The 24,891-nt window shown below is 43.6% G+C and overlaps 1 long non-coding RNA gene across 1 annotated transcript; it reads right to left on the bottom strand.

Moving 5' to 3' along the window:
• Positions 1–1,749: 1,749 nt before the first annotated feature.
• LOC131384132 (uncharacterized) lies at positions 1,750–7,383 on the bottom strand. The gene is made up of 3 exons (XR_009214690.1): positions 6,266–7,383; positions 2,633–2,842; positions 1,750–1,861 (listed from the first exon to the last, which is right to left on the bottom strand). It is a non-coding gene; the product is annotated as an uncharacterized LOC131384132 (long non-coding RNA).
• Positions 7,384–24,891: the final 17,508 nt, after the last annotated feature.

Here is a 24,891-nt window from a genome sequence, read left to right on the forward strand (position 1 = left end):
TCCCTAGCTGGCTGGGAGGAAGCAAGTTACTGTGTGCAGAGCTGCCCTATGAAGTGGCCCACATAAAAAGAAAAGGAGGGTGGCCTCTAACTGCCAGTCATAAGGAACTGAGGTCTTCAGTTTAGGAGCCCACAAGAAACCAAATCCCACCAACAACTGTGTGAGTTTGGAAGTGAATCCTTCCTCAATGGGGTCTCAGATGAGTCTCCAGCCTTGGCTGATTCCTTGGTTACTGACCTGTGAAATACCCTGAGGCAAAGGATGCAGCTAAGTGGTGTCTGGCCCCTGTAAGATAATAGATGTGTATGAGTTTGTCAGTAAGTTCATGGTAATTTACTACATAGCAATAGGCAACAAATAAGGGAGCATTACTTGCCAATACTTTCAATGGCAAAAACTGCAATTACTTTTGCACCAGCCTAATAAAATGAGAGTTCGTATAGCATGGCGGTTAAGAGCCCAGGCTTAGAGCCTGACTGCCTGGATTCAAATCCTGCCTCCCCCCTTCAGCCTCTTTGTGTCTAAGTTTCCTTATCCTTAGATGGAGGATGGCACTCATCCCACGCCATGGCCTGATGGTAAGGATTAAAGGAATTAATTCCACTAGAGTGCTTTGAACAACGTGTGGCCCCTGGTCAGAGCCCAGGAAAGGCTGGTTCATGCCTGTGTGTGTTCACTCCTTGCTCTCACCCCTAAACTATCGAGAGCTATTTTCTCTAAGGAGGATTATTGTGGCAATTTTCACATTCTAAGACATACATTTTTATGCTCTTTTTTTTTTTCGTAGCAATGAGCATTTTTATCATTTTTATGTGGAAAAAACAATAAAGTTCTTTTTAAAATTCATATTAACTTCCTGTTAGGCCCTTATAAGGATGAGCTCTCTCTCAAGTCCCTATAAAAAAAAAAAAAAAAATTCCATGCAAGCCAGCTTAAACAAAATAGTGGTGGTCTTGCAGGGTGAACTCTGAGGTATGGCACAGAACAGAAAGTTAGGAAATGTTCAGGGGTCTTGGAGGAAGCTGGGCCCAGGGACTGATAGCGTGGCTGGATGCAGGTGGACAAGGTCTTTGGCTCTCTCTTTGGCCACATGGTCTCTTTTTGCACCTCTCCTTTAGGTTTCTCTGAGCCCGTGGTAGAAGGTGGCAACCCACACTGTTTTTAGAATGACCAGACATCCAGCAGAAACTGATTAGCTCCTCCATGTCCCAACTCCAAATTCCCTGAGGAAAGAATCTGATGGGTCAGATGAACCTGGTCCCACCTGCAATCACTGTGGGTAGGGCATAGGGTTTTCTAATATAAACTGAACTGCTGTGTCTACACAGGTAGTAGCAGTGTAGAAAGAGGAGAGGAAAGCGAATGGCCAAATGGTGTCTTTTCCAAGTCCTGTCCTTCTTTTTACTAAGTGACTGTAGGAAATTAAGAATTTTGTCCAAGAAGCTTTCAGAGACTTTAGATGAGAGATCATGTTTGCCATGAACACTAGAACCCATGAGAAATTTCTCATTTGGAGAGAAATTGAGCAATTTCTTTTAATCAGCTGGATTCACCCTTCTCTCCTTGATACCCTGATCCACACAGGGATGCTGCTATCCTACCGGGCATAAAACATCAGGGGTGTAAGAGGAGGTTCTGCCTAGCTGATACTCTGTCTCAGTGTGGCAAGCCTAAGAAGATTCATGGGACCCCCGAAATCAGTACTTAATATACCAGTTAGTGGGCCATATGCATGTCACCCATAACCTACCTCAGGGAAGAATGTGTTCCTCCTCACTCTGTCCTTGTAAAAATCACAGTTATAAACAAAGTACAGTATAGGCCCAAGTCCACAGCAAACTCTGCATCTCATACAATGATGCTAAAGATAAAAATTACTGTTCAACCTGAAATTATACCTCGCTCAGTAGAAACTTATCTCAATTAGCATAATTATCTAATGAACATTCAAAGGGGAAAAACTAATTACTAGAATCATGGGCTTTCCTGGTTAGAAGGAAATTCACAGGTCATTGTAAAAGCCTGTTCTCTCCCCTGTCTCTCCTACTCCCCAGCAGGTACAGGAATTCCTTTTACTATGTCCCTGCCAGGTGGATGCTAATTCTGCTTCACATCTCCATTTCTGGATAACTATGGTTATCAGAAAATCTTGACTATAGTGGAACCAAAAATTGGCTTCCTCGTAACCTACCAATTGGCACATTTGCCCAAATTTTGCTTCTGAAACATCATAAACAAACCTTCTGCTTACCTCCAGACATCTTGTTTTATGAGATAATCAGGTTTTTATCACCTAACCACTGCTAGTTGAGCTCTCCGTAAATTGTAATGAATCATGTTTTAGCCAATGACAGTTCACCAGAGCTCCGGGTGTCTGGCCTCCCACTCTAAGATTCATGTGACATTTCAAGACCCTACCTCAGTCCCACCTTTCTGACCTCTCTCCTCAATTCAATCCCTGTTTGTCAAATATGTTGAAGAAAACTCAACGCAAGCCCCCAGTGAAAGCTAACACAACAGAGCTCTAATCACTACCCCAAATTTCACATTCTTGGCAGCCATCTCCCACCTCAAGGCTGCAGTTTACCGCAACACCTGAATCTCTCTCCTAGACTCAGGCTGAGGCCCTTACCTGCCATCATTGTGTAACTTGTTGTCTGGACCCAAGGGCTGGACTTTGCATTTCTCTGTTATGCTCCAGGTTGCTTGACTTGACCTGGCTTTGCAGACTGTCAGCATTGCTCTGGCTCATTCTTCTTTCATCCAGTCTATTAGCTCTACTTCTGCCCCATGGTGGCCTGGAAATGTGATCAGCATGCCATCCATGTGCTCACCCACACAGCTAAAAAAAAATACAAAAAAATTAAAAAACTGAATAAGACAGCAGCCAGAGATGAAACGCAACACAATACTAGCAGTTGGCCTGACAATGATAACAGCCCTACCAGTGTCTCCAAAAATACACCACTTGATACCCATTTGGATTGAACTTTTTCTGGTATTAATGCCAGCAGAAGATGAAGGCAAGATTCATCCCACAGGAGCTAAAATGCTGAGGACAGAATGGTGAAGGGAGGTCAACACATCCCATGGGTCATTATTATAGCTGTTATCAGTCTCTCCATTCTGGGTATCCTATAACTGCAGCTTGTTAGGTCATGTGCAGCAACACACAAGTTGAAAAGAACTCCTGGAGATTTAAGAGCCTTGCTCTGAAAAGACTGCATTTTTATAGAATAAAGGTATTTGTTCCATAACAATAGAACATACTCATGATTTATAAAGCAAAGCAAAGATGTATGGCCTGCCATTCTAATAATACATATTTTTATTCTAGACACAATAAGCAGATCCAAAGGAAAGAGAACTCCTGGATGAAAGCAGGTATCTGTGATATCAAAAATGTAAGGATAAAGACAGAGAAAAAAAAACAAGGAAAAGAAAAATAGATGCCAGAAAAGCAACCAGAATAACTGCTTTGCATTTCCTAAAATCTGGATTTTGATCTTACCTACCATTTCCACTTCATCTCCAACATTCACCACTATTCCATACTGCCACTATTACCATCACCACCAACTCCTCTACTGCCACTACTACCACCACCAAAAATTCTATCTGTGCCACTACTACCACCAAGAACCCCACCACTGCCACAATCACCACCATTAATACCATGACTACAATTACTCTGTTATAGCCACTAATACCACCAACATCATCATCACTGCCATATCACCATCAACAATATCACTATTACCAATGATAACAGCATCATTATTGCCACTGCTGTCAACACCATCACTACACTAAACCACCATCAAAACTTATCTTCCCTGAGCATTGCTCCAGGTATCTAGAGGAAAAGGAGACCTGGGCCATAGTTCTGACTCTGCTAATTAGCTGGTGACCCTGGGCAAGTCACTTTACTTCTTTGAATCTCAGATCAATAAACAAGTTGAATGACTGGAAGAATTAATATTGTATTACGTCTGCTCTTAAGGTCAACAAAAATATAAAGAGTCAACAGAAATACAAAAAGTGCTGTAGAGGCAAGTCAGTCTAAGCATTTGGTCTCCACCTCCAGGACACACAGCTGCAGCTGAGCTGGAACACTCATTTCTCCATGTCTCTTTATTCCTCTAGGATCAGAGTTTTGTGTGTGTGTGTGTGTGTGTGTGTGTGTGTGTGTGTGTGTGTGTGTGTGTGTGTGTTTCTTAGAGATAAGGTCTCACTCCGTTGCCTAGGCTGGAGTGCAGTGGTGCAATCATAGCTCACTGCAGTCTTGAACTCCCAGGCTCAAGCAATCCTCCCACCTCAGCCTCCCAAGCAGCTGGGACTACAGCCATACACCATCACACCCAGCTAATTTTTAAATTATTTTTTTGTAGAGACAGGGTCTCGCTACATTGCTGAGGCTGGTCTTGAACTCCTGGCCTCAAGCAATCTTTCTGCCATGGCCTTCCAAAGTGCTGGGATTGTAGACGTAAGCGACTGTGCCCAGCCTAGGATCAGAGTTCTTAACCACAAACCATAAAGTCTTCTAAAGCTGTATGCAGAATAGGGTGTGTCTCAGCAAAGAACACTCAACTTTTAGTATGTTCTCAAAGCGGTCCCTGTCCCTAAAAACATGAAGAGCCACTTTGCAGTGCTAACCTTATTATTAAAAGACCTGGAAGTCAGAAGGAAAAGTCAGAATAGGGTAAAGAAGTTTGATTTTTGAGTGACTAGTCTGAAGTTAGAGAACCATCTAGGTCAAAGACAGATGTCTTGAGTCAGGTATCTGCTGACTCAAAGGTAGTCAGAAATCTTCATTTCCTTCATGGCACTTGATATGTTGAAGTTGTTTTTCATTTACTTGTTTAATGTCTGTCTGCCCCAATTAGCATAAAGCTCCCTGAAGATGATGCTTATTTGTGAGTGCTTTTCGTTTGTTTGTTTTTTGAGACAACGTCTCCCTCTGTTGCCAGGCTGGAGTGGCGCCATCTCAGCTCACTGCAACCTCCGCCTCCCAGGTTCAGGCGATTCTCTTGCCTCAGCCTCCCAAGTAGCTGGGACTACAGGTGCGCACCACAATGCCCAGCTAGTTTTTGTATTTTTAATAGAGACTGGGTTTCACCATGTTGGCCAGGATGATCTCAATCTCTTGACCTTGTGATCCACCTGCCTTGGCCTCCCAAAGTGCTGGGATTACAGGTGTGAGCCACCACGCCCAGCCATTTTTGAGTGTTTTTTTCACCCTGTGGGTCACCAGGCCCTTGCACAGTTACTCACAGAAGAAAAAGGAAGATCTTAATATGAATCAACATCAACATTATGTGTAATGCTCAGGGTCTTGGTGTTAGTTTTTGACACTGCTTGAAGGTAAAATAAAAATAAATATTTATTAGTCTCAGATACAACTAGAAACAAATTTTTAAATGATGATAAAACTGAGTGTAGGCAGGCATTTTGGTAAACTGGCCTTTCCAGCACCAGGGACACAGTGGGTGAAGCCTGGTGCTGATGTACTTGCCCAGGGAACACCCCAGATCCAGCTGCTCCTCTTGGGCAAGGGCCCTTGCTGCATGGATGGGCTACTTCACCTGCTTTCATTCTCTCAACCACAAGACAGGGAAGCTGGACTTGGTGCAACTCTAGCTTGGTGTCTGAGAACCTGGCTACACCAGCCAAACACCTTGGATAAGCCACCGCCCTTCGTGGCCTTGGCATCCTGCTCTGCTGATAGGGAGCTGATGAACTCTCTGAGGTCCTTTGCCTCAAAGGAAGGCCAAATTAGCTGCCAACTACCCCTCCTCTCTCTGTTGGGCATCAATGTCAAGGTTTATCCCAGTGGACTTTACTACTTATATCACAGAAGTCAAGAGAAAAAGTCAAATTTTGCCTCAAGCAGTGGCCTTCCTTATTCAGGCCCCAAAATGCACTCTTAGGGGGAAAAATTCCTTCTAAACAAGGTTGGTGAAGGTTTCAGTGCCACTCTCATTGGACACTGATGACTTCACATAGTCTTTACCTAAACTACTCATTCTATTTGAACTAAAATGTTAATGGGCCTAGGTTTCTAGAAGACCTGAGTCACTGGTGGACCGTCAGAGAGAGGAAACCACCCACCTTCCTGGCTCCCACGGAAGCGGGATTCAGCCAGCGGGGACAGCCAGCTTCCAGCCTGCTGCCCAGGTTCACTGCTGAAGGTGGGTTAGCCAACTTCACCTCCCCCAACAGCCAGTGACTCTTGGGACTTCCGGACCAAGGAACCACCTCTTACCATTTCACACGGCAACTTGGGTTCTGTGTCTGCAGAAATGATCATCTCCTTCGAGCTGCTCTCATCCCTCTGTCTTTTCTCTCCATTAACCTGATTTCCTACCAGGCTTTTCTCAGTCATGTGGGAGGATGCAGAATTTAATCCTTATTCATTGTTCCTTGAGGATTTACCACATGACAGACACTGTTCTGAGCATTCTGCATGTATTAAGCCCATTTAACATGAGGTGGGTAGGGATTGTTATTATGCCTATTTGTGTTTGAGGAAACTGAGGCCCAGCAGGGGCAGGGAGTCAATCGTCTGTGCTCTATAAATGCAGCGAACAGCCCTGAAGGAGTCCCCCTACTCTTGAGAAGCCAATGTCTCTAGAGTGGGGAGACCGAAAGTGAACAAGAGAACAAATGAGGTAATTTCAGGAATAAATTAGAAGGACGTATATGAAGGAGACTGGCCCGATCTTGTTCTAGGTCACACAGTAGCTACTAAGGGGGGGCACTGGGCCCGGTACCCAGGCTATCTGACGCCAAGGGCAACATAACATTGCACCCCACATCATTCTTCTTAAAGGGGCTTATCTGGCATTTCCTATGTGGTTCCTTTGAGGGAATTCAAATGAATTATTACAGATAGAACAATGTAGCAAAGAAGATTAAAAAGTTTCTTTTAAAACATTCAGCAAATAATAATAACCAGATGAAGGAAACTTCTCTAGATTATTTGCTTCAGATCCACACTTCGGATGAAAATGGCCGAAAAGCAGGCAGAGATGGCAGAAGACTAAAGGAAAGCGCCGAGCTGTGACTTGACGCCCATTCCAAGGGCAGTGTGGCTCTTGTGAGACCAAAAGAAGAGTAGGAATGAACGCATGGGTCCTGTGAGCAGCGGGTGGCTTTGCTCAGCTTGGTGCTCTTAGAAGACCAGCCACTTTTGTCCCTGCAGCCCGGGGCCACAGAGCCAGACACCAGACCCACAGCAGCCCAGGAAGTAACGGTCGCTCTGTCTCGTCCGGGAAGATCTCCGTTGCCAGGGCTTCCTGGACCCGCCCCTGCACAGCTTCCCAGCAGTCCCGGTTCCGCCTGAGGCTCCAGAAGGCGAAGCTGTACAGGAGGCCACTTTTCTTCTCAGCCTAGAACTCGAGAGACCCGAAAGGAAGGACGACTGGCCACAGGAGATGTTTCACAGAGCCGCTGAATGAACAACACAGTCAATTCTGATCAACTTTCCACTGCTCTCTGGGGTGTGTGGGTGTGTACATCACATTATATAATCTGGAACGCTGAGTACATTTAATATATCTGCATATAATACACGTCGCTATATATATATATATATATATAGATCCAGCCGGACGCGGTGGCTCACGCCTGTAATCCCAGCAGTTTGGGAGGCCGAGGCGGGCGGATCACGAGGTCAGGAGATCGAGACCATCCTGACCAACATGGTGAAACCCCGTCTCTACTAAAAATACAAAAATTAGCCAGGCATGGTGGCGGGCGCCTGTATTCCCAGCTACTCAGGAAGCTGAGGCAGGAGAATCGCTTGAGCCTGGGAGGCAGAGCTTGCAGTGAGCCGAGATCACACCACTGCACTCCATCTGGGCGGCAGAGCGAGACTCCACCTCAAAAAAAAAAAAAAAAAAAAAAAAATCCATACTTCCTTAAGATGCAATCCTCCTAGGTTTGTAACTCCTAGGTTTCTGATTCAAAGATCATAGGAAAAAAATGCTCTTTCAAGAAAAAGAAAAAGTTATCCACAAGACATTCTTTTTACTAACTGTTCAATTATTCTCCATAGAGATTATATCAGTGCAAACTTCTGCCAGCACTACTGACAACACTATTAATCATTGATATACATCTTAGACAATTTGGTAGGAGAAAAATGGCATCTTGTGGTGGATGTAATTTGCATTTCTTTGATTATTAATAGAGTTTTTAAAAATCCATATTTTACGTAATGTTTTTCTGACTTTAACAGGGGATTTGTAAACTCGGCGAGGAGAGCATTTGTAAAAGGGTTAAGCATCCCAGTTTTCTAACTGAATTACTACACCGTTAAAATGAGCTCCGCACAACATGGCAGCAAACAGGCTTCTGTCTGAGAGACAGAGAAGGGTGTATGTGGCTCCTTTTCTAAATCGGAGAGCTGAAAACCCAAGCAGAGCCATGTCCTGGGAGTAGGCACTGACCGCCACAGTCACCTGCCCGTCCTGTCAAGCAGCTTTTCCCAGCTAACCTGAGTTCCCATCCTAATTCTTTAAAGCACCGAAAAGTTTTTGAAAAGAAAGACACAAGAAATATTTCTCCAGTTTTTTCTATGACTAATTTAAGTTGTAGTAACACAATAATACTTTTCACTTGAATAGTCTCTAAGATTCATTTTGAAAACAGCAGTAGCCACCTTGAGACATATTTATTGTGAGTTTTCAGCACTACACCAGTAGGGGTACAAAGAAAAATTCTAAAATAACTACTTATAAAGCTTAAATGAATTTAATTAGACTGCTAAAAATGAAAAAAATGCTAAATTATAACCACCCTAGACATGATTAATTACATTTACATTATGCAGAAAGCACAGGAATGAAACCACCCCACGGCTTTTTCTTCCCAGATTCAGAGGTATATACTGTTGCCAGCAAGACAGCTCCTGGGAGAGGCAGACCTAGACCCAGTGTCTGCAGTCAAAACAGTGAGGCTTTGAACAGAAAGAGTCTCTGCCTGCCTCCACAGCCTCAGAATCACCGAGAGCCACCTCTGCAACTTGGGCCCATTTCCTGAAATCCCTTCCTGCCTCTTCCTCAGTGGGAATCCATGGAGCCCCCCTGCCCATGCCAGATCCAGCCATCCATCATCCCTTGCCCCAGCCCCTCTGGGCTTAGTACACATCATCATTTTTTTGGTTTTTTGTTTTTTTGTTTTTTGAGACAGCATCTTGCCCTGTCGCCCAGGCTAGAGTGCAATGGCACCATCATGGCTCACTGCAGCCTCAACCTCCTGAACTCAACCAATCCTCCTACCACAGCCTCCCGAGTAGCTGGGACTACAGGCACATGTCACCACACCCAGCTAATTTTTTTTTTTTTTAGAGATGGGGTCTCACTATGTTACCCAGGCTGATCTCAAACTCCTGGGCTCAAGCAGTCTTCCTGCCTTGGCCTCCCAAAGTGCTGGGATTACAGGTGTGAGCCACCATTCCCAGCCTACACCACAGTTTTTGATCTGTCTTGACAATTGTCATTACAGTAGGTACCCAGGAAACAAGTGCAGAATGAATGAATAGAGACTGGCAAAGTGAGCACTCCCCATGGGAGACTAAGAAGGACAGTAAGTCAAGTGGTCCATGGCACATTAAGTGGAAAAAACTAGGTATCAAACAGTGTATAGAGAGGACAATTCCATTTTAATTTTATCAAATGGTGTGTACATGAAAAGAAAAAAATCCTGGAAAGACATCAGCTTTCAAAGGTGGGAAGCACTGGGTAGATATAGACAAGACACTAAGAGAGAGGTTCTCTCTCCTCCTAGGCTTCTTTCCTTATCAGGGAAGTAAATATTTTACCAGAAACTCCCTGGCAGCCTTTTCCTGAACTGTCCTAAGGGCTATGGCTGAAGGTAAACTGGGAAAATGAGGGCCTGGGTTTTTCAGTCTCTGTCATGGCAGGTGGGGACAGAAGGAGGGAGCTGGGAATAATTAACAGTGTTTGACCCATGTAGTCTCAATCATGTGTGTCTTTAGCAAATATTTACTGAGTATGTGCTATATGCCAGGCCCTATTCTGAGTAAGGAGATATAGCAGTGATAAAGACAGAAAGTCCTGGATCTCATAGGGTTACATTCTAGATATGTCTATTCATGTCTACTGGAGGTAGCTGCACAATACATGTTATAAAATAGTAAATCATATGGTATACCAGGCAGCAAGGAGGGCTGTGGGTAAAGCAATACAGGGGCAATGTAGTCAGGAATGCCCGATGGAGCCAGGATTGTAATCCTAAATAAAGTGGCAGGGGAAGGCCCATAAGGAGGTGACTTGTCAGGCAGAAGGGAGCCAGCAGGAGGGTGCCTAAGGAAGGAGCTTCTCCAGCAGTGGGAGCAGACAGGGCAAAGACCCAGTAATGGGAACGTGCCTGGCACACCTAAGGCACAGTGGGGAAGCCACTGTGGCTGGGGCAGATGTGCATATGGTCAGGGATGGAACTGGAGGCTAAGATGGCCTAGGGCCTGGTACGGCATCATGAGGATTTGACTCTCACTCTAAGAAAATCGAGGAGCCACTGGAGGGTTGACAGCGAAAGAGTGACAGGATTTAACTTCTATTTTTTAAATAGCTTTATTGAGATATAATTAACCTACCACACAATTCACCCATTTAAAGTATACAATGCACCCGTGCACAGTGGCTCACACCTGTAATCCCAGCATTTTGGGAGGCCAAGGCAGGAGGATCACTCGAGGTCAGGAGTTTGAGACCAGCCTGGGCAACATGGCGAAACCCTGTCTCTACAAAAAATACAACAATTAGCCAGGTGTGGTGGCATGTGCCTGCGGTCCCAGCTACTCAGGAGGCTGGGGTGGAAGGATCACTTAAGCCCTGGAGGTGGAGGTTGTGATAAGCCAAGATTGGGCCACAGCACTCCAGCCTGAGTTATAGAGCAAGACCCTGTCTCAAAAAAAATAAATACATAAAATAAGGTGTACAAGTCAATGGGCTTTAGTGTATTAACTGTGTTGTGCAACCATCTCCATGGTCTAGTTTTAGAACAGTTTTAGTCCCCCTCCTCGACAGAAAGTACACACACCCCTTAGCCACTCCCCACTTCCCCACCCCAGTCCCTGGGCAACCACTAATCTGCTTTCCATCTCTATAGAATTGCCTATTCTGGACATTTTGTATAAATTGGATTATACAATATATGGTCTTTCACGACTGGTTTCTTTCACTTAGCAGAGTGTTCTCAAGGCTCATCTATGTTGTGACATGTATCAGTACTTCATTCCTTTTTATTGTTAAATAGTATTCCATTGTATGGACATACCCCATTTTGTTTATCTATTCGTCAGTTGATGGATATTTGGGTTGTTTCCACTTTGGGGCTATTATAAGTCATAGTGCTATAAGTATTATATACAAGATTTTGTATAGATGTATGTTCTCAATTCATTTTGAGAAACTGTCAAACTGTTATCCATGATGGCTATACCATTTTACATTCCCACTAGTGGTGTTTGAGGGTTCCGGTTTCTCCACTGCAATGCTTGTATTGCCTGCATTTTTATTACAGCTGTCCTAGAGGGTGGGAAGTAGTGGTCTGGATTGTGAACTCAACTGAATTTGACCATGAAGGTCAAATTTACAATTTTCTAATGATTAATAATGCTGAGCATCTTTTCATATGCTTACTAGCCATTTCCATGTCTTCTTTGAAGAAATGTCGATTCAAACCCTTGCCCATTTAAAAACTTGGCTTATTTGTCTTTTTCTGACTTTTTTTTCCTTTTTGTGGAGATGAGGTCTTGCTATGTTCTCCAGGCTGGTCTCGAACACCTGGGCTCAAGCAATCCTTCTGCCTCTGTCTCCCTAAATGCTGGGATTACAGGCATGAGCCACCATGCCTGGCACGACATATTTTAAAAGGCTTATTCTGACTGCTTTGTTGAGATATCGTATACAGGGAACAAATATTACTTTTATAAGCATAAGAAAAACTAAAAACTGTTTTTAAAAATTTAGTGCTCTTAGAATGGAAGGAATTGAACACAAGCTCTGGCCCTCACCATGCCTCACAGTCCATCTTTGACCAGGTGTAGATCCGTCACCAGGTGTGGGGCCCAGAAAACCAGATCCTCTCAAGCCTCAGTGTCCAAATCTCTAAGTGGAAATACAGGGCCTCAGTTAGGACATGTGTAGAAGGCTCAAAATGAGGCAACTGGGATGGCTGGGCCTTGCCCATCACAAGACGACACAAGGGCAAGGTGTCAGGCCTAGACATAGAGAGAGACAGCTGCGTTACTCAACAATCTTTCCTCAGACATACCTGATGGTACTGTGGGAACTGGGTTCTTCCCACTGAGTGCCTGAGATCTAAGATCTTCTCAAATCAAAGTAGAGGGATGGAATGGCTGGTTTGTAGTTTGATCATCATTTTCAGTTGATATTGTTCTGGAATTAGATGGTGAGTCCAGACTCACCTATCCTGAAAGAGAATCATGAAATATGAGGGAAATCACAAATATAAATGGTCTCCAACTTAGGATTTTTCAAATTTATGATGGTGCAAAAGTGACATGCAGTGAATAGAAACCATACTTTGAATTTTGAATTTTGATCTCTTCCCAGGCTAGCAATATGCAGTCCAGTGCTCTCCATGCAGGAGAGTGGCAGTAAGTGGCAGCTCCCAGTCAGCCACGTGACCACGAGGGTCAACAACCAGCACTATGCAGTGCACTGTGTTGAGAGATGATTTTGCCCAACTGTAGGCTAACGTCAGTATTCTAAGCAAATTTACCATAGGCTAGGCTAAGCTATGATGTTCCATATGTTAGGTGTAGTAAATGCATTTTTGATTTATGATATTTTCAACTTATGATGGGCTTATCCAGCTGTAACCCCATACTAAGTCAAGGAGCATTTGCACCTAAGGGGGTAATGGGTGAAAAATGACTGTACACATATTCTTAGGGAAGAAAACTAGAAGAAAATAGACTGCAACAGTTAGAGAAAGCTACTGAAGCAAAAAGAATGCACCAATACTTTGGGGAAAAAAAGACTTTTCTTTCTCTCTCACATAACAGTGTAAGTGAGTGGCCCTGGAGGTGGGTGCCTCTCCCCGCTGCAGTTTTTCCTTCCATCACAAGCATGGCTGAAGCTGGGTGGTGGTGCATACAGATTCCAGCTAGCAAGGAGAGGAAAGAGAGTTCCGAGGACTCTCCTCCACTGTCCCTGACCCAGGCCTGTAGCATCTATATTGGCTCCTCTCAGGTTCCACAGATGAGAACCACATCACCAGTTTACGCCTAGCTGCCAGGGAGGCTGGGAAAAACTGGTTAGCTAGATGGTCATAGCCTGACTGTAACTCTATTTCTGTGGAAGGAAGAAGAGTGGCTGTTGTTAAACAGCCTGGGGTCTCTGCACTGTACACCAAAATGCTCAAGTCTGTGACTATGAGGTAGGCTTGTGGGTATTTTTATTTTCTTCTTTAAATACATATCTGGATTTTTCTGAAGTTTTCATATTGCCCTCAGGAGATGTACAAAATAATAGTTGTGGCTATAGTCACGAGTTCTGGAGTCAGACTGCTAGATGCAAATCAGCCTTACTAACTAGGTGACCTTGGACTGATGACTCTTCCTTGCTGACCCTTTGTTTTCCTCTTCTGTGTCATGGGAACAATACTAGAACCTACCTTCCTGGGTAGTTGTGAGAATCACAGAAGCGAAGGCCTACCACATGCTTAGCATAGAGCCTGGTGCACAGTAACAGAGTGCTGAATAGGATTGGGTGTTATCAGCATTACCATGATTTGGGTGGTGGTTATTAGCACAAAGCCACCTAATATACAGGCCCTAGTTGTGTTTGGAGTATCACTTGCGATGCTGCCTCCTTTTTCTTTTCTCTCCTTCCTTCTCCTCAACTCTGTCAACAAGTTCATTTATTCATTAAACCCTCAAGGCCCGTCTGTCTCATCTCTCCCACTGTCTTTATCTTGTCTCTCTATCATACCTTCTTCTTCATCTCCCTGCAGATGTCCAGGTTTGGTGGCACCCATGGTTCCTGCTTGGAGGTAGAAGTGAGGACAGCCTCTCAGGTCCCTGTAGTTATTTAGATCTGATCTCAAGGGTGGAACCTCACTCCCATTAGCACCCCTGGGGCATTCTGGAGAGGAGCTGGCCCTTAGATTGGTCCCCTGCCTGTGTCCCAGTTAGCAGAACTGATCCCACCTGTCCCATCTACTCCTCATCCTCCTCTCTTCTTCCTTTCCTTTCCTCTCTGTACCCAAACACGTAACACGTGCAAGCTTGGATGGGCACAAGTTGAGGAGCCTTTTAAACAGCTCATTAAAACTATTAAAAGCTGGAAACTGACCTTGGGAAATGACTGTGCAATAGCTTTATTAGATTGCTTAGGGGGGAAAAAAGAAAGTCTGGCTGTCGTACTACTGATTTCTCAGGGCTCTCCATACCAGCTTCTATATTTGGATCTCAAGAATTATTGAGCTTCTACTGGAAAAAAGAAAAAAAAAATCTGAAGTCTTGCCAAAGCCCAGAGCAATTCTCCAGCTCTTTCTCCCAGAGCCCTTGGAAAGGGAAGAGGCCAGGCTTTTAGACTGAGGGAGGGAGGATGGTTGTTGTTGCTGTTGTTGAGTTCTTGTAGGGGAAGAAGTACGTGGAGGGATTGAGGATTTGCTACCAACTGACCTCTCTCTTTACAACACTGTGCTGAATTTTTGCAGGCATTTATGATTGGATGGGAAGTAGGAGGTAGACAAAACACCAAAAACCCACCTAGTAAAGAAAAGCAATTGATTCAAAACATATTTCAAAGACAAAGGCACAGAAGGAGTTACTTGTTCTGTTTTCAAGAGGGGTTATGTGTAGGGGGCTGGGCACTTGTGGAAAGGAAATGGGAGCAAACTGAGAACATACAAGTACAGAAGCCCAGGTGTGTTTGTGGGGCTGAGTGCTGACCTGGTGGGGCAGGGAGGGCCTGAACTGGGGGTCCAAAGGCTAGGTCCCAGGGCCAGCCCTGCCCCAAATCAGAGCAAGGCCCTCCTCCCCACCAGCTTCTCCCACAGATGATGATAAGAATGGATACTGACCTTCAAGGTCCCTTTGTAACCGCATCACACCAATCTGGTTCAACTTTTACGTAACAAATGGTGAGTTGTTTTTCAGTTGCCATGGACCCTCAGGTTAAAAGTCACATAATCTGAGCATTCCCAGGTGAACCAGGTATGCAACCACAGGGGGAACCTAAGTGCTTGGACTGAGGAGCAGGGACTAAATTAAGAAGTGGACACTGCACAGCAGGATCCAGGGTCCAATCAGATCGAGCTCTGGCATCACCCCATGGCAGGATCCAATCAGATCATGCACCCTGGCATCACCTAATTGCAAGACCCAATCTGATCACACCTCATTACCCTGTGCTTATAAAACCTGACCCAAACCTCAGCTTGGGGAGAGAGATTTGAGTGTTTTCTCCTGTCTTCTTGCCAGTCAACTCACAATAAAGCTTTTCTTTTCTCAAAAGCTGGTGCCATGGTATTGGCATCCATGCACATCAGGCAGTAAGCCCATTGATTGCTCGGTGATACATTCATTTCCTAGCACTCCATGGAGTTTACTGGATCAGAGTCAATCCATGTGTCCTGGGCATCTACTGCATGCCAGTCACTGCACTGACCATGTCATCAGGCCCTTCTACACTCATGCCATGTAATCATCACAGCATCCCATGATGGGATCATTGGCCCCATTTTTCAGAGATGACCGAGAATTAAGGAGAGAAAGTGACCTGTCCCACACCACACAGCTATCCAGTGATGATGCCAGAGCTCACACCCACCTTCTCTGAGGCCCGGCCCAACATGTTTGCATTGTGCAGCCTGGGCATGCATGTGCACACAAACAAGTTGACAGGAGGGAGCTCAGTCACATGACTCCCTCTCCCCTTTCCTCAGCACCTTGAGGGCCAGCCCTGTGCGTTATTAATTCCTATGAGATCCCGAGTAGCCAGCCCAGGGCTGAGGACCGAAGAAGAGATGAAAAAAATGGAGTTCCTGCTCTCAAGGTGCTAAGGAAAGCAAGTAACAGGCTTTTTTTCTCTGCTATTCAAGTTTGACCAAGTCCATCTTATAGAAGATCCTGACCTTCCCTAAAGGGAATGGACCAGCTGCAGTCTTGGTCTAGACCTCTTCCTTGGGAGGCATGGGGCCTTGGAGAGCCTCTGAGATGGCCCATGACTCAGTTTCCTCCTCTGAAGAATGGCTAGAATGACAGCTGTCATACTCCTTAGAGTAATGTTGCAAGGCTAAAACCGGCTCTTTTTTTGTGGATAATAAAATATGCAAAGCAATATCTCAGTAATCAAAAGGTGTTTGACAGAAGGATGTTCATTTGGAAGTCTGGATTTGACAGGTTTGTGTTTCTGAGTTGGTTCCTTTTTTCTAAAGTCCACTCTTATTGTATTTTCATCTCTTTCTCAAAGAAAACAAAAGGAAAGAAAATGATGTTTTTCTAACATTATAAAAATAGGGCACTAGCTCTGTATGCAGATGAATTTCACCATGCATTCAGGCAAAATCCAGCCCATACTCCTTGGCCCAAGCCCTCCTGCAAGGAAAGTCCTGGGATGTCCCTCCCTTTGCCCTGCAAACTACTAAGACAGATGATTGACATTGCCAGGAGTTCAAGAAATTGGCTCCAAGTAGGAAAGAAGGAAGGGATCTAGGAGATACTCACAGCCTAGGAGCTCAACACCAGCCTGGACAACATGGTGAAACCTCATCTCTCCAAAAAATACAAAAATGAGCCACGCATGGTGGTGCATGCCTGTGGTCCCAGATACTTGAGAGGCTGAGGTGGAAGGATCACCTGAGCCCAGGAGGTTGAGGCTACAGTGAGCCGTGATTGCACCACTTCACTCCAGCCTGGGTGACAGAATGAGACCGTGTCTCAAAAAATTTTAAAAAAGATTTAAAAAAGGTGATATGACACTACATTCCTTGATAATATATGTGCCAAATGGTAATTGGTGATATTATTATTTCTATGAAAATTGTTCTTTTCCTCTACATACTCAGAATTCTCCCTGAGTCTATTTTCTTTTGAAATTTAGTTTAAAGATATGAAAATGAGATACCCCTTCTCATCCGTCAGATGGGCAAAAATCCAAAAATTTGACAACATAGTCTGTTGGTGAAGCTGTGGGGAAATGGGCACTCTCACCCACTGCCAATGGGAATGAGGAATACTACAACCCTGTGGAGGGAAATTTGATAGCATCTAGCAAAATTACACACGCCCTTATCCTTCGACCCAACAAAGTCACTCAAAGTCCTTCAACCCAACAGAGATACATAGGCAAAAATGCACAAAAGACATAAGAGATATATCAATCAATTACAATGCATGGACCTTATTTGAGTCCAGATTTGAACAAATAAAATGAAATTTTAAGACAGAGAAATACAAACACTGATTGGGTGTTTGAAATCCTAAGGAATTTTAAATATTTTTAGTTGTTATCATGGTATTGTGATAATGTTTTTCTTAAAGTTTCCTTATCTGTTAGTGAGACTTACTGAAATATTTATGAATGGAATACAATGTCTGGGATGTGCTTAAAAATAACCCAGGAGGAGGGAGCGTGTGGGTGACAGTACTTGGGGGTTTATTACAGTGTCCTATTTTTGTACATTTGGAAGTTTCCGTAATCTAATTAAGACGTTACAGATAAAGCTGAATCCCCCTTGACACCATCTTAACCCCAGGACTCTTTCCTCTCCCTAGGTAACCACTGCTTTCAGTTTGCTCTGAAGCCTTCTACACATTTCTCAGGGCATTTAAGTGTCATATATATACTCATAAGGGGTGAGGGATAGTATTTTTCTGAGGACTGCTTTTTTTTTTCCATTTACAGCAATGATATCATCCTGACGTATTTTCCTGCCTCATGTTTTCTGCCCAGCCATATGTCTTGGAGAGCTTCCATGTCAGCACACAGAGCAATGAAAGAATTCTGTTCTTCCATTGCCACACATGTGTCATGGAAAGGGTGTGACATCGATTATTTACAAATTCTCATAATGATGGGCATTGATGTTGTTCCCAATTTTTAGACTACAATTATTGCTGCAATGAACATCTTTGGATGGATTGCCTCATGAATGAAAGTGATTCTATAGTGTAGATAGTAAAAAATTGAATTGTTAAGTCCTAAGTTATTTTTGGTGCTGTTTGAATAGATCCTAACCCTCACCCTGTCTTTCCTTTGCGCTGTCTTCTATCAGTAAGGTCTCAGTCAAATGAGGCACTCAACAAATGGGAGATGCTATTTTTTATTGTTGTTACCAGCTGATATGGTTTGGCTGTGTGTCCTTACCTAAATCTCATGTCGAATCATAATCCTCGGTGTTGGAGGAGGAGCCTGTAGGAGGTGATTGAATCACGGGGGCAGTTTCTAATGGTTTAGCACCATGCTCCTAGTTCTGTTTGTTTAAAAGTGTGTAGCACTTCTCCCTTCTCTCTCTCTCTGTCTCCTGCTGGCCATGTGAAGATGTGCTTGCTTCCCCTTTGCCTTCTACCATGATTGTAAGTTTCCTGAGGTCCTCCCAGAAGCAGAAGCCTGTACAGCCCTTAGAAACATGAGCCAATTAAACCTCTTTTCATTATAAATTACCCAGTCTCTGGTAGTTCTTTATAGCAGTGTGAGAATGGACTAATATACCAGCATTTCTATCATTTCATAATTTCATCTCCTATCCCTCCTTTATCTCTTAGAGTTATTGCTCTAGGCTCACACTTCTATCCCCTGCTTTCTGATACAATCTGCTCAGCTCTCCCTCATCTCACAGCCTCTCCTCCATGTGCTTCTGGAAGAACCCTCACCATGGACCTTCCCACCTCTCCAGCCTCATCATATTTCTTCATGCTCCCCCTGATTTCTGCTCTTTAACCACATGGGCCTTTCTCTCTTCAGATGTACCCTGACTTCTCCAAAGCATTGCACTCCCTGTTCCCTCTGTCTATCCTGCCCCATCTAGTGACCCTGACTCTTCCTTCTGTTCTCAGCTTCATTGTCATTTTCCCAAGGCAGCCATCCCTAACATCCTGCTCTGGAAGTGCTGAGTATCTTTCATGATAGCATATAGAGTAGTTCTTATAACACACTTTTTTTAAAAAAATTTTTAGATGGAGTTTTGCTCTGTCACCCAGGCTGGAATGAAATGGCGCCATCTCAACTCACTACAGCCTCTGCCTCCTGGGTTCAAGCGATTCTTGTGCCTCTGCCTCCGAGTAGTTGGAATTACAAGTGTGCACCAACACGCCCAGCTAATTTTTTGTATTTTTAGTAGAGACAGGGTTTTGCCATATTGGCCAGGCTGGTCTCAAGCTCTTGACCTCAGGTGGTCTGCTTGCCTTGGCCTCCCAAAGTGCTGGGATTACAGGCATAAGCCACCATACCCGGCCAATAACACACCTTTTTTCTGGTGTTTTTTTGGAGGCAGAGTTTTACTCTTGTTGCCCAGGCTGGAGTGCAATGGCATGATCTTGGCTCACTGCAACCTCCACCTCCCGGGTTCAAGCGATTCTCCCGCCTCAGCCTCCCAAGTAGCTGGGATTACAGGTATGCACCATCACGCCCGGCTAATTTTGTATTTTTATTTTTATTATTTTTATTTTTTTTATTTTTATTTTTTTATTTTTGAGACGGAGTCTCACTCTGTCACCCAGGCTGGAGTGCAGTGGCGTGATCTTGGCTCACTGCAAGCTCCGCTTCCCGGGTTCCTGCCATTCTCCTGCCTCAGCCTCCAGAGTTGCTGGGACTACAGGCGCACGCCACCACGCCCGGCTAATTTTTTTGTATTTTTTAGTAGGGACAGGGTTTCACCGTGTTAGCCAGGATGGTCTTGATCTCCTGACCTTGTGATCCGCCCGCCTCGGCCTCCCAAAGTGCTGGGATTACAGGCGTGAGCCACCGCGCCCGGCCCTAATTTTGTATTTTTAATAGAGACGGGGTTTCACCATGTTGGTCAGGCTAGTCTCGAACTCCTGACCTCAGGTGATCCACCTGCCTTGGCCTCCCAAAGTGCTGGGATTACAGGAGTGAGTCACCACGCCTGGCCTATAACACACTTTTAAAATTAATCTGACTAATGTCTGTCTTTGCCATTATATTTCAAATGCTCAAAGGGCAGAAACTGAGGGCATTTTTGCTCACCCAAGATCTCCCACAGAGCCAAGTACACAATGGGGCCTCGATAAATATTCACCAAATAAATGAAGGAACGATGGAATGCCTATTCACACAGGGCACTCCCTTCATTTGCATATTTTACTTGACCCCTGCTTCACCACGAAGCCCAGTGGTAGAAGAAAGTCAAGCATCTCCAGGGGCCACTGGCCAGAATTCCCTTAGATACCCTTTTGTGATGTGAACTTCCATGTTTTTATAAAACAGTAGCCCTTTCATGAAACATTCCTCTGGGTAGAAGATATGGTTCACAGTTGTCTCCCAATTCCTATAGCACATCTCAAAGCATGTTGAGTGTTTAATCCGGTGTGACATCATACACAGCCCTGCTTCCTTGGCTGCTGGACTGATGGCCAAGTCTGGGTCCTAGTGGTCTTGCCTCCACTGGGCCTGGTAGCTGCACTTCCAGAAAGTATTCCACAAAGATTACTGAGTGAGACAGTGAGTGCATGCATGCAGGAATAATTGTGTGGCACTTAAATGGCAATTCCTTTCTAACTGTGGGGTCCCAGATGAATGCTGGTTCACAAGCTAGAAAACACCCCAAAGTGCTTTCAAGAAAAAAATCCTGGCCCCACTCCTTCCTCTCTGCAGCTCAGCCCTTGCGGCTGGTTGGAAGGCCATCCTGGAAAGGCTTTTTATTCCCACAATGCCATGCGAGCCCAGCTCCTTGCTGCTTGCCTGCCTTTGCCTGCCTTTGCCAGCAGGTCAGAGTCCCTGAAGGTGATCTGTCAAGCATCTTCTCCCCACACAGTCCATCCTTTAATTTGGCTGCCAGAATGCTGAATGCCAAGTTTTTCTGGGCAAGCCAGCAAATTTTGTGGCTGGCATGTCTGTTTTCCTCCACTTAGTCACCATTTTTTTCCTCTTTGAAAACCCTTATTTTATAAATTTTACTGTATAAATTATTTTGATATGTTGCTTCAAATTCAACTGAAGGAGAAAAAAAAGAACCTGATAAGTATTCTGAATAAAATTTTACATCGGAAGCCTCCAATTTCTGGTTCTACTCCATGAATTTGGAAAGAATCTCAAGATTGGGACAACTTCAGGCAACATATGCACTTTCAGAAAATTGCACCCTCCTTGGGAGAAATGGCTGAGTCCAGGGCTGGGGCACAGAAAGTACAAGATGAACTTGGAACATCTTGCTTGCCAGAAAATAAGAAAAGGCTCACAGAATGATGGGGACATGTCAAATTTGAGGCAGGTTTAAAGGGGCCAAATCTGAGACAATTTTAACATCAAAATAAATAACGATACTAAAATAATATAACCTATAGAGTAAAATAGGAATGAATAAGCCTATACTTAATTAATTAATTAATTAATTAGAGGAGAAGTTGTCTTTCTTGCAGTAGAAAGATAGACAATGAATGTAAAAGGAATGACGGAATTAGAAAATCACCACTGGGCAATCACCAGATCTATAACTTTCAGGCAAGAATCACAATGGATAAAAACACTAGAGGGTGAAAAGCTTGAGGACTAAAAGAATATACACAGTCTCCAAGCATCTCCCCATAGGATGCACATAAATTACAAAGGAATAAAAGAGAAACATTACAATGGGAAGAAAAAGAGATCAAAGTTAATATCAGTGGTAAGGGAACAATTAAATAGCCTGTATTTCCTGCTATGATGCACTGAGAAAAATGCAACATCCCTCCTGTATATTTATACTGAAGAATCACAGACTGACTCTAACCATGTGTAAACAGCAGATAGTCAAAGTGGGGCCATTCTATAAGATAACTGGCCAGACAACTGTACATCCAAATAGGATGAATTTTACTGAATGTGGATTATACCTCAATACACCTGATTTAAAAAAAAAAACTGGCCTGGATGCTTCAAAAATATCAATGTCATGGAAAACAAAGAAAGGCTAAGAACTGTTCCAAATTAAAGAACACTAAATAGACAAAACAAGTGAATGCAACATGTGATACAAGATTTTCTTTTTGCTATAAAGAAATTAGTGAAATAATGGGGAAAATCTGAACAAGATTTGTAGATTAGAAAATAATACATAAATGTTAATTTTCTGATTTTAATGACTCTACTATGGTTATGTAAGACAATTATCTTGTTTTTGGGAAATAGACTCTTAAGTATTTCATAGCTGTCTTAGTCAGTTTGGGCTGCTCTAACAAAAATATCATAGACTGGATGAAACAACAGAAATTTATTTCTCACAGTTCTGGAGCCTGAAAGTCCAAGGTCAGGATGCCAGCATGGTTGGGTCTGGTTAGGGCCCTCTTCCTGGTTCACAGAGGGCCATCTTCTCCTTGTATCCTCACGTGACAGCTAACAAAGAGGAAGCATGCTCTCCCATGTCTTTTTATAAGGGCACTAATTCCATTCATGAGGGCCCCACCTACATGAACTAATTACCTCCTAAAGGCTATACTTCTTTTTTTTTTTCTTCAACTTTTATTTTAAGTTCAGGGGTAATATGGGTTGGTTGTGTCCCCACCCAATCTCACCTTGAATTGTGGCTCCCATAATCCCCACATGTTGTGGGAGGGACCCAGTGGGAGGTAATTGAATCGTGGAAGTGGGTTTTTCCTATGCTGTTCTCATGATAGTGAATAAGTCTCACGAGATCTGATGGTTTTATAAAAGGCAGCTCCTCTGCATACAGGCTCTCGCCTGCCTCCATGTGAGACATGCCTTTGCTCCTCCTTCGCCTTCCAACGTGATTGTGAGGCCTCTCCAGCACTGTGGAACTGTGAGTCCATTAAACCTCTTTTTCCTTATGAATTATCCAGTCTCAGTATTTCTTCATAGCAGTATGAAAACGGACTAATACAAGGGGTACATGTGCAGGATGTGCAGATTTGTTACATAGGTAAATGTGTGCCATGGTGGTTTTCTGCACAGATCATCCCATCACCTCTGTATTAAGCCTGGCATCCATTAGCTATTCTTCCCGATGCTCTCCCTGTCCCCACCCCCACTCCCAAAGGCCCTCAGTGTGTGTGGTTCCCTCCACATGTGTCCATGTGTTCTCATTGTTCAGCTCCCACTTATAAGCAAGAACGTGTGGTGTTTGGTTTTCTGTTCCTGCATTAGTTTGCTGAGGATAAGGGATTCCAGCTCCATCCATGCCCCTGCAAAGGACATAATCTTGTTCCTCTTTATGACTGCGTAGTATTCCATGGTGTATATGTACCACATTTTCTTAATCCAGTCTATGACTGATGGGCATTTAGGTTGATTCCATGTTTTTGCTATTGTGAACAGTGCTGCAATGAACATAATCTTTATAATAGAATGATTTACATTCCTCTGGGTACATACTGAGTAATGAGATTGCTGGATCAAATGGTATTTCTCCCTCTAGGTCTTTGAGGAATTGCCACACTGTCTTCCACAGTGGTTGAACTAATTTATACTCCCACCAACAGTGTAAAAGCATTTTTTTGTTGTTTTGTTTTTTGTTTTTATTTTTCCTCCACAACCTCACCAGCATCTGTTGTTTTTTCACTTTTTAGTAATAGGCATTCTGACTGGCATGAGATGGTAGCTCATTGTGGTTTTGATTTGCATATCTCTAATGATCACTGATGTTGAGCTTTTTTTGATGTTTGTTGGCCACATAAATGTCTTCTGAGAAGTATCTGTTGATGTCCGTTGCCCGCTTTTTAATGGGGTTGTTTTTTTTTTTTCTTGTAAATTTTCTTGTACAACTTTTCTTGTAAATTTTTCTTGTGAATTTAAGTTCCTTGGAGGCTCTCGATATTAGACCTTTGTTAGATGGATAGACTACAGAAATTTTCTCCCATTCTGTAAGTTATCTGTTCACTCTGATGATAGTTTATTTTGCTGTGCAGAAGCTCTTTACTTTAATTAGATCCCATTTGTCAATTTTTGCTTTTGTCACAATTGCTTTTGGCATTTTTGTCATGACATCTTTGCCCATAAAGATCCACATCTTATTAAATCACATTCAGGGTTAGGATTTCAACATAGGAATGGGCTGGGGAGGGACACAAATGTTCAGTTCATAGCAGCAGTAAAGGGGCATTATATCATGTCCGCAATTAAGATCAAACGGTAGGTAGGTAGATAAATACACAGATACACATACGATAACATGGTAAAATGTTACATCTGAGAAATCTGGATAAAGGGCATGTGGGAATATTCTTTCAACTTTTCTGTAAGTCTGCAGTTATCAAAGTTAAAAAAAAAACGCAGAGGAAGGAAGGAAGGGAGAGAAAGATTTGCACCAAAGCACTTTCCTTGACAGGTGGATATCCCATTCTTTACAACCTTGAGGGGGATATTTTGCCATTCTCTCTCAGAAATCTGTGTTAGTCTCCCATGGTACTAACTTTGATAAGGAACGCCCACAATAACTTAAGTCCCTTTTACTATGATCTCACTCCACCTCCACTATTCTGAATATAGTCAGGTCAAGCCATAGAGCTGTAAAATGATGGCCTATCTTCTCTCCTGGCATTACATACCTCTACCTCTCCTTATGGTACAGATCACAGTTGTAATTCTAAATTTATTTATGTCATGCTTGGGTTTCTGTCTGTCTCTCCCACTGTACCATAAGATTCAGGAAAGCAGGGATTGGGTCTGGCTTTGCTGAACATTGTGCCTTTAATGCAAGACCCAGTACAACATGAAA

This window comes from Hylobates moloch, unplaced genomic scaffold (assembly GCF_009828535.3).
Source record: "Hylobates moloch isolate HMO894 unplaced genomic scaffold, HMol_V3 SCAFFOLD_8, whole genome shotgun sequence".
NCBI classification, from domain to species: domain Eukaryota; kingdom Metazoa; phylum Chordata; class Mammalia; order Primates; family Hylobatidae; genus Hylobates; species Hylobates moloch.